This window comes from Bombina bombina, chromosome 2 (genome assembly GCF_027579735.1).
Source record: "Bombina bombina isolate aBomBom1 chromosome 2, aBomBom1.pri, whole genome shotgun sequence".
Lineage (NCBI taxonomy): Eukaryota > Metazoa > Chordata > Amphibia > Anura > Bombinatoridae > Bombina > Bombina bombina.
Window position 1 is genome coordinate 901,790,023 of NC_069500.1, and position 13,099 is coordinate 901,803,121.

Sequence of the window (13,099 nt, forward strand, 5' to 3'; positions counted from 1 at the left end):
TATGTGCAAAAAGATAGAAACCATTGGGAACATAGCAATGAACATGCAAGTACCCCCCACCATTTCTATGAGACCCCAATACAGAATAGATTTCATGTTTTATCAGATACTAATGATAACTCTCCTCACAGACCGATTGAACAGCAACATTCCCAACAAGAAAGACCCTCCACCTCTGTTGGGAATCATTTTTTAGGGGAGAGACCCCTGGCCCCATTGTGGGACAAAACGAAAACAACAGTGAACAACAAGAAAAGATCATTCACAAACGAGGGAGGAGAGGGAGAGGGCACACCCTCAAAAAAACAAAGCTACAGAGACTAAAATAAGGTATTTTCAATTTATCATCTCATACACTTACAGATGACCAAATTAGAATTTTAGGCAGAGGTCTTTCCTTTTGCCCCCCTAATCAGCCGAATATATTTAATTTATTTGTAGATATAAATTCCTTCACAAGAAAACTCTCCTTACAGAGATATTTTGCGTCAAAACAACTAAGAAAACATAAATTAGATGGCACACCAATACTTACAGATAATATGGACCCCAGAAATTTGACACAAATCATCTATACAGAACCAATTGAACTTACAAATAATTTGTTTGAACAGATTGTACACACCAATTTAGCACCATCTTCAACATTTAATCCCCCCAGAGAGGAGGGGTCTTATATTGATCTCTTCCAACAGCTAGTTTTAGAAGATCTGAACAAATTATGCCAGAAACAAAGTAAGATGAAAACCAGAAATCATAAACAACATAAGCAAATTTGGCCAAATGAACAAAAAGCCTTACAACAACTAATTGCCAATAAAACCCTGGTAATACGACAAGCGGACAAGGGCGGGGGGATTGTCCTACAGGACTACCCCGATTATATTTCTGAAGCTAAACGCATAATATTGGATCTCGAATATTATAAGAAATTAGACAGTGATCCCGCAACAACATATAGTAAAATTCTTAAAAATCTAATACTGGATGGCCTCAATAAGGGGGTCCTAAACAAGAAGGAAAAACAATATCTTTTACCAGACCACCCAAGCATTCCATTCTATTATCACCTACCAAAAATTCATAAAAACCATACTTCACCCCCAGGTAGACCCATTATCTCAGGGATTAACAGTTTAACAGACCGTCTATCAGAGTATATTGATCTTTTACTACAAAAATATGTCAATAAATTACCGTCTTACATTCAAGACACTACAGATCTATAAAACAAGCTTCAGAATGTCAAGAGAGGAGAACAGTATTTTTGGTTGAGTTGTGATGTGGGGGCCCTTTACTCTAATATAGATCACATTCTAGGGGTTGATGCAATAAGGGAATATCTCAATAATGACATTTATCTTCCCTCAGTACAACAAGATTTTATCATCACTAGTATAGAATACATATTATCACATAACTATTTTCAATTTCTGGATGATTACTATCTTCAAATCAAGGGGACTGCCATGGGTACCAGGTTTGCCCCCAGTTTTGCCAACCTTTTTATGGGTGTCTTTGAAGACCGATACATTTTCATCTTTATATGGAAGGGAACCACAGATGAAGCTATACTATTCACTAGTCACCTCAACTCTAACAATATGGGCTTGTCATTTACACATAATCTACAGGCCGAACAAATTGAATTTTTAGATGTCTGTCTCGGATGGAATGACGTGGGGGATGTTGTGTCTTCCACTTACTTCAAGGAGGTGGATAGTAATAACTTCCTCCATTTCTCCAGCAACCATCTCAATGGTTGGAAGACCAACATCCCCTACAGTCAGTTTAGACGAATCAGAAGGAACTGTAGCACATTGACACTGTATGACAAACAATCAGAGGTCTTAATTATCAGATTTAGGGAAAAGGGATACCCCAATGAGCTCATTAAAGACAGTTTTCTTAAGGCAAGGGGAGAAGATAGAAATACCATCTTAGCTCCCCATTCAGATAGTCCCAATGAATTAGGAATGGCCCATTTGAAAGACCCTCTTTTCATAACCCAGTATAACTCTGAACATTCCCATATTAAAAAAATCTTAAAGAGACATTGGCCGATAATATTAAAAGATCCAATTCTTAAAAATATTATTGGCAAGACCCCACGGACGGTGTTTCGGAGAGCGCCAACTTTAAAGCAAAAATTGGCCCCAAGCAAAATAGTACTATCAAAAAGAAATGGTTTACATACTGCCAAATCTCCCATAACTAGAAGAGAAAAATTAGGCACATTTAGATGTAATAAATCAAGATGTCTCATGTGTAGTTACATCACACATGGTTGTACATCTATAAAACGTCATACCACAGGAGAAATATTCCACATCAAGAAAAGAATAGATTGTAGTATGGATTATATTATTTACGTTCTGACCTGCAGATGTGGCCTACAATACTTGGGCCGCACCTGCAGGAAGATACGTATAAGGTGGAGTGAACACTTGAGAAATATCAAAAAGAGATCACTTAAACATAGTATTTCCCGACACAGCACAATCCAACACCATGGACACCACCACACCTTTGTCATCACTCCCCTTGAACATATTCCCAATCAAATAGGGTTCAATAGATACACTCGCCTGCGCCAGAGGGAAACATACTGGATATTCAAATTCCAGTCTTTGTTTCCCTCTGGCCTGAACGAGGTATTAGATCTGGCGGCCTTTTAAACAATAGTTTCCTTAACTAGTTTTAATTTTTTCCACACCCGAATTACAGGTGTGGTTGTTTCATTATTATTAATATATATTTACACAACACTCAGTTTTATTTTTATTATTCATTTATTTTTATTTTTTTTTATTTATTATTTTTTTTTTCTTCACACTTAGAGTTAGGAATCACTTTAGTATTAGTATTTTTTAGTTACAGTTTTAATCTTTAGTGAATAAGTATTTTCTTTGAATTTATAAATAGATTATCTTGACACATTTTTATCACATTAGATGGTCTAATCATATTACTGTCACATTTAGTTGCAACATCAAACTTTGAAACATATTATGTTATATTATACACCATATTAATATTCACCATATGCTACTTTATGCATTACTCCAAGATTTATCAACATAAATTTGATTTTTTCGTATTTATATACTAGATTTTAGACTGTTTTGCTCCACAATCGTAGTTTATTTTGATATTTATTATGTGTGATTTTTATCACATTTTGGGATCGAATATACTATGTAATTATAAAAATTACAAATTTATCTAAAGAAATCGGAACACTAGGGCACTATTTACAATACAGTGCATACCATTTAGTTGAGCCAAGTCAATATTGGGTTAATGTTTCGCTGTAAATTTCATATATGCTGCTTTTTTTTCACATATAGAGGACACTTAGAGTTAGGAATCACTTTAGTATTAATATTTTTTAGTTACAGTTTTAATCTTTAGTGAATAAGTATTTTCTTTAAATTTATAAATAGATTATCTTGACACATTTTTATCACATTAGATGGTCTAATCACCTTTATATTACTGTCACATTTAGTTGCAACATCACACTTTGAGACATATTATGTTATATTATACACCATATTAATATTCACCATATGCTACTTTATGCATTACTCCAAGATTTATCAACATAAATTTGATTTTTTTGTATTTAAATACTAGATTTTAGACTGTTTTGCTCCACAATCGTGGTTTATTTTGATATTTATTATGTGTGATTTTTATCACATTTTGGGATCGAATATACTATGTAATTATAAAAATTACAAATTTATTTAAAGAAATCTGAACACTAGGGCACTATTTATTATACAGTGCATACCATTTAGTTGAGCCAAGTCAATATTGGGTTAATGTTTCGCTGTAAATTTCATATATGCTGCTTGTGGAGTGCAGCATTGGTAAAATTACCGTAGTATAGAAACCCCCATTAATACCTATAAAGTACAACGTTAGGACATATTATTAAGAGGACAGATTATTTTGTAAAAAGTTTACGGCTATGAATATTTCTAGATATAGGGGAAAAAACCCCCACAGAGGTTAAAATTCATATGCACCCCGGCCAATTAATATAGGGAATTAATATAGGGAAATATTACTGATGGATGAGCCATATAACATATATAGTATAGGAATAGACTATCACTGTTGGGAGATCTTTAGAATAGATGGAATAGAAAGAAAATCCCCCTTACACTTATACACATACGTATATCAGATAGAAAGCTAGTCTTTTGTACATATACACGTATATTATAAACAACAAATAGACAGTTTTCTTGCATATATAAGTACACTGGATTTCCTTAACATTTTGTAATTAGGAGACTAGCCACCTTAGATAGGTGTCAGTGATTAATTGTTAAACACACCCCTCTGAAAGGAGGATAATGTTTGTTAGCTGGCTATATAAAGCAGAGGCAGGAGAGGTAGGAATAAGAACAATTTTATGCCTGATGAAACGGTGCAAAACCGAGAAACGCGTTGCATTATTGGGGTCACTGTCAACCCCTTTTTTATCCACCTAACACAGCAATTGTTCTGTTGTGTTTTTTAACTTTTGTTTTTAATAAATATTTGTATTTTACTGGAAATACGCCTTTGAGTGGATATCTTTACCTACCTACTGCCCTGCTGATACATAAGAGTCTCTCTACCTTTTTGGGACTTTGTGTTACCTATTGGAGCCATTTGATTACAGCATTAAGAAATCTGATCTGGGGTGAGCTGCTACACCTGCCTAAAATTTGCAGCTTGTTTCTACCAGCACATAAGTGTGCTCATGGAGTATGTGAGTAACCATCTGTACCACTGAAAATATTGTTTGTTATATTTTTAACAGTCTGCACATGTAGTGCTTTTTTCTGTGTCTCCTTTTCCATCTCCAGCATCACAGTACTACCTGAGAGGTGAGCTGCCACACCTATTTGAATCTGCAGCCTGCTACTACCAGCACATTGGTGTGCTTGTGAAGTGTGTGAGTACCCATTTGGCTCTACTACTGTTATTACTGATTTTTATATCTGTTGATCCTACACATGAGGCGCCCCTCTATTTTCTTCTATTCCTCATGTTTATTATAGTGGCAGCGATGTCCGGAGCGGCAGATTAGGGGTTAATAAGTATAATGTAGGTGTTGGCAATGTTGGGGGCGGCAGATTAGGGGTTAATAAGTGTAAGATTAGGGGTGTTTAGACTCGGGGTTCATGTTAGGGTGTTAGGTGTAAACATAAATTTTGTTTCCCCATAGGAATCAATGGGGCTGCGTTACGGAGCTTTACACTGCTTTATTGCAGGTGTTAGACTTTTTTTCAGCCAGCTCTCCCCATTGATGTCTATGGGGAAATTGTGCACGAGCACGTAAAACCAGCTCACCGCGGCTTTCAGCAGTGCTGGTATTGGAGTGCGGTATGGAACTCAATTTTTCTCTACGCTTACTTCTTGCCTGATAATGCCGGGTTTTTATAAATCTGTAATACCAGCGCTGTAGGGAAGTGAGCGGTGACAATAACATGAAAGTTAGCACCGCACCGCTCATAACGCAAAACTCTTAATCTAGCCGATATTTTTTCTATTTTAGTAGATAACCCAAAGTATTCATCTAAGCTCATTTTGATATATTCATGCCACTGTTTCACTGCCAAATGCGTTCATATTAAAAAAATGTGTAAACTTTTTAACAAACTTTGGGTTTCTCACTAAAATTATGTACACACAACTACTACAGTGATAAATTATTAAAAGGTTCTCTGGGGTCCCCTTTGTTCAGAAATAGCAGACATTCATGGCTTTGCCATTGTTTTAGAGATTACCCTCCCACCTAACACCTCCTACCCCCTGATCCCTCCCAAACAGCTCTCTTCCGTCCTTCACCCTCCCCCCCCCCCCAATGGTCACTATCATCTTAGGTACTGGCAGACAGTCTGCTAGTATACACTTTAGGTGAGTTTATATATACAGTATATATATATATATATATATATATATATATATATATATATATATATATATATATATATTATGTAGAGTAAGGAACCCTCCTCAACCACCCACCTCCCTGATCCCCTCTCAAACAGCTCTTGAACCCTCCTCCCTCTCAGTAGATGCCACCATCTTAGGTACTAGCAGATATTTGTAGGGGTTTTTATTATTATTATTTGTATAAAAAATGTTTATCTAGTGTGTATGGAGGATTGTATGTAGGACCCCCTCCCAATTTCCATAGTGTAGGGAACCCATCCCTCCCCCTCCCTCTCTAAACATTTAATTGTTCTGTAGTGTCACTGTTTGCATCAGCAGTCTACCTTCAAAGGGTAATGGGAGCACAATCAGCACTCCCTTACCATATGAAGGGAGATGTCATTTCCTTTGGCTACAGTCTTAGCTATCAGAGCTGACAGTCGGGATCGCATTATGAAGCAGAAGGTTGGACGTAGCTACTACTTCAATAGGGTACGCTAAGCAAAGTACCCTGTGACGTACTAGTTACGTCCATTAGGCTTAAAGGGACACTGAAACCAATTTTTTTTCTATTGTGATTCAGGTAGAGCATGCAATTTTAAGCAACTTTCTAATTTACTCCTATTATCAAATTATTTTCATTCTCTTGGTATCTTTATTTGAAATGCAAGAATGTAAGTTTAGATGCCGGCCCATTTTTGGTGAACACACTGTGTTGTTCTTGCTGATTGGTGGGTAAATTCACCTATCAATAAACAAGTGCTTTCCATGGTCTGAACCAAAAAAATTGCTTAGATGCCTTCTTTTTCAAATAAAGAAAGCAAGAGAACGAAGAAAAATTGATATTAGGAGTAAATTAGAAAGTTGTTTAAAATTGCATGCTCTATCTGAATCACAAAAGAAAAAAATTGGGTTCGGTGTCACTTTAAGGAGTTAATAACATACATTTAATGATGCTTTAATACTTTAACATTATTATTATTATTATTATTATTATTATTATCAGTTATTTGTAGAGCGCCAACAGATTCTGTAGCGCTATAACTTTAGAAATTCTCCCAACTGTAATTTCTAAGTCAAGGCAAGCTGGGATTGGCTAACAAAAAATATCTAGTGTTGGAATAAAAATAAAACCTGACATAAGTAATACAGTTATGAGATGACATTTTGAATAAAAATTGCCAAGTGTCAGAGAAAGGGCAAAAGGATACAACAACCAACTATCTCCATTAAATACAGTAGAATTGCATAATAAAAAATGCATAATAAAAAGACAATGCAAAAGCACTTAGGGCCTGATATTCAAAAACTTGCTGCTGAGTTGAAATGATCTAAGACGTTGTGTCTTTATTTTATTTTTTTAAGTTTTTTTGGGGTAAGTTTTTTTTTTAGATTAGGGGTTGGACATTTCTTAAAAGAGCTAAATGCCCTTTTAAGGGAAAGAAAAAGAGCTAAATGCCCTTTTAAGGGCAATGCCCATACACATGCCCTTTTCAGGGCAATGGGTAGATTAGGTTTTTTTAGATAGTTTTTTTTATTTTGTGGGTTTCGGGGGGGTTGTAATGTTAGTGGGTCTTTGTATTTTTGTTTAGAAAAAGAGCTGATTTCTTTAGGGCAATGCCCTACAAAATGCCCTTTTAAGGGCTAGTGGTAGTTTATTATAGATTTGGTTTCTTTTATTTTGAGGTGTTTTTTTTTTTAAATGGGTATTAGAATAGGTATAATTGTTATTATTTTGGATAATTTGTTTGTTATTTTGTGTAATGGTTTTTTTTTTCATTTTGGGGTGGGTTTTTCTTTTTAGATTAGCCATTTTTTATTTTTAATGGGCAGCAAAAGAGCTGAATGCGCTTTTTAAGGGCAATGCCCATACAAATGCCCTTTTCAGGGCAATGGGTAGATTAGGATTTACTTTATTTTTATTTTGTGGGTTTGGGGGGTGGGGGTTTGTATACTGTTAGGGGGTGTTTGTTTTTCTTTTGTAGAAAAAGAGCTGGTTTCTTTATGGCAATGCCCTACAAAAGGCCATTTTAAGGGCCCTTGGAAGTTTATTATGGATTAGGGTTTTTTATTTTTGGGTGGGTTTGTTTTTTGTATTTTTTAAAAGGGTATTATAATAGGAATAATTTTTATTGTTTTGGATAATTTTGTTTGTTATTATGGTAGTTTTTTTTATTTTTTGTAATTTTAGTGTTTTTGTTTTTTTGTAATGTTAGGTTTTAGTGTAAAGCAGCTTAGGATTTATTTCACAGGTAAGTTTGTATTTAATTTAACTAGGTAGTTAGTAAATAGTTAATAACTATTTAATAACTAGTCTACCTAGTTAAAATAAATACAAATTTACCTGTGAAATATAAATAAAACCTAAGCTAGCTACAATATAACTATGTTATGTTGTAGCTAGCTTAGGTTTTATTGCACAGGTATTTAGTTTTAAATATGTATTATTTAGTTAATAATTGTAACTTTAATTTAGCTCTATTTTAATTATGTTAAAGTTAGGGGGTGTTAGGTTTAGGGTTAGGGTTACGGTTAGGGTAACGTTTAGGTTTAGGGGTTAATATAGTTTAATTTATGTTGTTGCGGTGTGGGGGGTTGGTGGTTTAGGGGTTAATAGGTTTATTTAGTGGTAGTGATGTTGGAGGCCAGAGGTTTAGGGGTTAATAACTTTATTTAGTGGCAGCGATGTCGGGGAGCGGCGGAATATGGGTAAATAGATTTATTATAGTGTGGGCGATGTTGGGGTTCATGCTGCAGTAAGGTGTCCTGTACCTTTAAGGAGGCATAGAAGATCAATTATGCCTTCAAAGGACATGGAAGTTAAAATATTTCTTTCATGATTCCGATGGAGAATACAGTTTTAGACAACTGTCCAATTTACTTTATTTAATTTGCTTAATTCTCTTGGTATCCTTTGTTGAAGCAGCAGCAATGCATTACTAGGAGCATTGGGAAAGTCCATAACATGAGACATATATGTGCAGCCACCAATCATCTCCTGAGTCTACCTAGGTATCCCTTTCAATAAAAGAATTACAGAGAACAAAACAGTTTAAATAATAGAAGTAAATTAGAAAGTTTAAAATGGCATGCTCTATCTGAATAATGAAAGAACATTTTGGAGTTTTATGTCCCTTTAATGCCGGAGGAGGAGTCCAGGGGAGAGGAGCCTAGTAGTAGTCTGAAGGATACACAGACTTGTGTTTGCCTCTCAGACTGTGTATGGTATCAGCTGTTCTTTTCAGACTGTGTGCCTTTGGTATTTGTGCTCCTTTACCAATAAGATTGTGTGTGGTGTATGTTGTCTTTTTAAAGGCTGAGTGAGTTGTGTGCATGAGTGTACGTGTCTGACCCTTTAAGGCTGAGTGCATTGTTTTGAGAGAGTGCAAGGTTCTGTGTGTGCACATACGGTGATCTGACCCTTTTAATGGTTGTGTGCATTATGTGTGTATGCCTACCCATTTAAGACAGAGTGTTCCTTTGGTGGTTGTGCACCTGTACTATTAAGATTGCATGAGTGTGGTGTGTTTCCCCTTTAAGTCTGTGTGTTGTGTCTGCCGGTAACTTTAAAGGCTGTGTGCATTGTGCGTCTGGGTCTATCCCTTTAAGACTGAGTGTTCCTTGGGTGCTTGTGCGCCTTTGCCATTAAGATTGCATGCATGTGGTTTGTTGTGCATTGTGCCTGTCCCTTTAAAGGCTGTGTGCATTATTTGTGTATGCCTACCCCTTTGAGACTGAGTGTTCCTTGGGTGCTTGTGCGCCTGCACTATTAAGACTGCATGCGTGTGGTGTGTTGCCCCTTTAAGTCTGTGTGCGTTGTGTGTGCTTGACCCTTTAAAGGCTGTGCGCATTGTGTGTGCGCCTGTCCCTTTAAGACTGAGTGTTCCTTGGGTGCTTGTGCGCCTGTACCATTAAGATTGCATGCATGTGGTTTGTTGTCCCTTTAAGTCTGTGTACGTTGTACCTGTCCCTTTAAAGGCTGTGTGCATTATGTGTGTCTGTGCCTATCCCTTTAAGACTGAGTGTTCCTTGGGTGCTTATGCGCCTGCAGTATTAAGATTGCGTGCGTGTGGTGTGTTGCCCCTTTAAGTCTGTGTGCGTTGTGTGTGCCTGACTCTTTAAAGGCTGTGCGCCTGTCCCTTTAAGACTGAGTGTTCCTTGGCTGCTTGTGCGCCTGTACCATTAAGATTGCATCATGCATGTGGTTTGTTGTCCCTTTTAAGTCTGTGTGCATTGCGTATGCTTGTGTGTATACCTACCCCTTTATGACCGAGTGTTTCTTGGATAGTTATGTGCCTGTACCATTAAGATTGCATACTTGTGGTGTGCTGTCCCTTTAAGTCTGTGTGCGTTGTGTGTGTGCCTGTACCGATAAAAGCTGTGTGCATTATGTGTCTGTGCCTATCCCTTTAAGACTGAGTGTTCCTATGGTGCTTGTGTGCCTGTACCATTAAGATTGCATGTGTATGGTGTGTTGCCCCTCTAAGTATGTGTGAGTTGTGTGTGTGCCTGTCCCTTTAAGACTGAGTGTTCCTTGGGTGCTTGTGCGCCTGTACCATTAAGATTGCATGCGTGTGGTTTGTTGTCCCTTTAAGTCTGTGTGCGTTGTGCCTGTCCCTTTAAAGGCTGTGTGTATGCCTACCCCTTTAAGACTGAGTGTTCATTGGGTGCTTGTGCACCTGTACCATTAAGGTTGCATGCATCTGGTTTGTTGTCCCTTTAAGTCTGTGTGCATTGTGTGTGTGTGCTTGTCCCTTTAAAGGCTGTGTGCATTATGTGTGTCTGCGCCTATCCCTTTAAGACTGAGTGTTCCTTGGGTGCTTGTGTGCCTGTACTATTACAGTGATGGTAACGTTTTGCCTCACCGATCATTCAAGCAGGTAGCCTTTACTTCAATTACTTACATCGCTAAGTTTAAAAAAACAAAACATAGACTTCCTGGTCTGATGCTGTATTCTGATATAGAGAGCAGTCCCACCCGCTCTCTACGTAAGCAACCAGGCTGGTTCCCTATGCAATAAGATGTGCGCATGCGCTCTAGATAGAGGGGCGGTTAGGTTGAACTTGTGGCCGCCTGACGGCCAGGATTTCAACTGGATGCCGAAGAATACGTCACACATAAAAAAAAAAGTGTCACGGAGCCGGGTGGAATGCGGGTCAATAGAATGTAAGGACGTGCAATTTACTAATTACTTGAATAATATTTAAAATGAAAAAAAACAAAAAACGATGAATTAAACTTATAGTTGTTTATACAAATGTTGCCAATGCAGCTTTTAATAAGGAGCAACTTTATCATCACTTTAAGATTGCATGTGTGTGGTGTGTTGCCCCTTTAAGTCTGTGTGCATTGTGTATTCTTGTTCCTTTAAAGGCTGTGTGCATTTTGTGTATCTGTGCCTATCTCTTTAAGACGGAGTGTTCCTGGGTGTTTGTGTGCCTGTACCAATAAGATTGCATGCGTGTGCTTTGTTGTCCCTTTAAGTCTGTGTGCGTTGTGTGTGCCTGTCCCTTTAAAGGCTGTGTGCATTGTGTGTGCGCCTATCCCTTTAAGACTGTTACTTGTGTGCCTGTACCATATTTGCATGCATGTGGTGTGTGTGCTGTCCCCTTAAAGGTACATGAAACTCGCAATTTTTCTTTCATGATTTAGAAAGAGCATGCAATTTTAAACAATTTTCCAATTTACTTCCATTATCTTATTTTCTTCATTCTCTTGATATCCTTTGTTCAAAAGCATATCTAAATAGGATCAGTAGCTGCTGATTGGCTCACCCATGTGTATTGATATTTCTTCAACAAAGGACATTTAAAGAATGAAGCAAATTAAATAATAGAAATAATTTGGAATGTTTAAAATTTTATTCTCTATCTGAACCATGTTAGAAAACAAATTGTGTTAAATTTCCCTTTAAGTCTGTGTGCGTTGTGTGTACCTGCCCCTTTAAGACTTTGAGAGTGTGAAAGGTTCACATGCTGTAATCTGTCCCTTTAAGACTGTGTGTGGCGTGAGTTGTCTATTTAAAGGCTGTGTGTGCATGTCCCTTTAAGACTGTTCCCTTTTGCTTCTGGAGATATAACCAGTCCTGCATTATTGTTGGTCACCCCATACCAATCTTTAAAGTTAAATATTGCTGTAATATCCAAGAAAATAACTTAAATTTAATTAAATGTTGTTAAATCTGCTAGAAAAAAAAAACCATAATAAAAATGAACTTTCGTCAGAAATTCACTTTTCATCATGTAGTGTTACATACAAATAAAGCGTGTTTAAAAAAAACACACAAAAAACCCTTTATTCTGATTGGTTGCTGTATGCCACATGATCATAAAGCCTTGAGGTTGCATTTGAATCTGACTTCCTGTATACAAGCTGAAATTGCGCCAAAAAAAATTAAAAATCATGAGATGTTTGGGGTGTTTATTTAACAGGTGAGATTTGCATTACTTTGAGTCGTGTTATATATGTGATTTGTATCTTATATTCAGCAGTGATATTTATATCATGTGTGTGTGTATGCTTTCATTGTGACCTAGTAAACTGTTTAGCTGCATTGCAATGCAGAAACATATAAATGTTCACTATCTTCAGTATGTATGCTTTCCCCATTAATACTGTAAGCATTTTCCTGTTAAACTTTTACAAAAGATTCCTTGATGTTATAAACATTTAGTTGTGTAGTGATGATTTGATCTATAGCTCAGATTACAAATAAGAGACAGTACTCTTGATTTCAGTGGCTAAAAAAGTTCCTAAGTAAATGAGATAAAGCTCTGTAGTTTTAAAAACAAACTGCTTTGTACTGAATTAATTGGCTGTGCAACTTGTTTGTTTGTTATCACATAATTAGGCTAGGAACTGAACTTTAGGCAAATTATTATTTATTTTAGTGTAAGAGATCAGTCTGTAAATGTCTCTAGAAATAGCCAACATTTAAATAAATGGGTGTATTACACACTTGCACAAGGAAGGTTTTTTTAATATTTTTTAAAAAAGGAAAAAACTTGCCTGCTAGTAAATTACTTTTTAAATTCATTCAGTAGGCTTTGTGTTTGAGCATGTTTTGTATACAGTATTGTGAAAATGCTTCTGTTTAAATGCATTTATGCACATTTCTGTTTTTACCTTCTCTATTTAAAGGGACAGTATATAGTAAAA

At 36.5% G+C, this 13,099-nt stretch overlaps 1 protein-coding gene across 1 annotated transcript in view; it reads right to left on the reverse strand.

Annotated features, from left to right (window-relative positions):
- MBOAT4 (membrane bound O-acyltransferase domain containing 4) overlaps positions 1-13,099 on the reverse strand; it is a 128,101-nt gene that overhangs the window by 12,726 nt on the left and 102,276 nt on the right. The window lies entirely within an intron of this gene.